The sequence below is a fragment of the Dipodomys ordii genome, unplaced genomic scaffold, assembly GCF_000151885.1.
Source record: "Dipodomys ordii isolate 6190 unplaced genomic scaffold, Dord_2.0 Scaffold29, whole genome shotgun sequence".
Classification (NCBI taxonomy): Eukaryota; Metazoa; Chordata; class Mammalia; order Rodentia; family Heteromyidae; genus Dipodomys; species Dipodomys ordii.
In genome coordinates this window covers 162,532-164,050 of record NW_012267245.1, presented here as the reverse complement: position 1 = coordinate 164,050, position 1,519 = coordinate 162,532, and positions in this window count along the sequence as shown.

Below are 1,519 nucleotides of genomic sequence, written 5' to 3'. Positions count from 1 at the left end.
CAGCGGGGTACAGATAAGGGACACAGTGGGACACAGCGGGGACACAGCTGGACAAAACGGGGTACACAGCGGGACAAGGCGAGCACACAGCAGGGACACAGGGGGACACAGCGGGACACAGCCGTGGACACACCAGGACACAACGGGGGACACAGCGAGGACACAGCGGGACACAGCAGGGGACAGCGGGGGACACAGCGGGACACAGCGTCGATACAGCGGGGACACAGCGGGATACAGCGGAGCACACAGCTGGGGACACAAAGGAACACAGTGGGGGGACACATCGGGACACAGCAGGACACAGTGGGACACAGCGGGGACAAAGCGTGAGACACAGCAGGGGACAGAGCGGAAGACAGCGGGGGACACAGCGAGGACACAGCGGGACACAGTGGGGACACAGCAGGGACTCAGCAGGTGACACAGCGGGGGACATAGCGGGACACCACGGAACACAACGGGACACAGCGGGAAAAAGCGGTGACCCTGCGGGGACACAGAGGGACACAGCGGGGGACACAGCAGAACACAGTGGGGGACACACCGGGACACAGCGGGGGACACAGCGAGGACACAGCGGGACACAGCGGGGTACACAGCGGGACACACCCGGGACACAGCGGGGACACAGCGGGACACAGCGGGTCACAGCAGGGACACAGCGCGACACAGCGGGACACAGCGTGGACACAGCGGGGGACACAGCGGGACACAGCACGACACAGCGGGACACAGCGGTTACACAGCAGGACACAGTGGGACACAGCGGGACACAGCGAGAAACACAGCGTTGGACCCAGCGGGGGTCACAGCGGAACACAGCGGGACACAGCGGGGGACACAGGGGGGACACATCGGGGACACAACGGGACTCAGCCGGGTACACAACAGTATACAACGGGACACAGCAGGACACAGCGGGGACAAAGCGGGACACAGCGGGACACAGGGGGGACACATCGGGACACAGCGGGGGACACAGCGAGGACACAGCAGGACACAGCAGGGGACACAGTGAGGACACAGCGGGACACAGCAGGGGAAAAAGAGAGGACACAGCGGGGGACACAGCGGGGGTCACAGTGGAACACAGCAGGACACAGCGGGGGACACAGGGGGGACACAGCGGGGACACAACGGGACTCAGCGGGGTACACACAAGTACACAGCGGGACACAGCGGGACACAGCGGGACATAGCAGGGGACACAGCGGGATACAGAGGGGGACACAGAGGGGTACACAGCGGGACATAGCGGGGAACACAGCGAGAACACAGCGGGACCCAGTGGGACACAGCGTCGATACAGACGGGACACAGCGGGACACAGCGGGTACACAGCTGGGGACACAATGGGACACATAGGGGGACACAGCGATGACACAGCAGAACACAGCGTGGGACACAGCAAGGACACAGCTGGACACAGCGGGACACAGCGGGACACAGCAGGGACACAGCAGTAGACACAGCGGGACACAGCGGGGGACACAGCGGGACACAGCGGGGGACACAG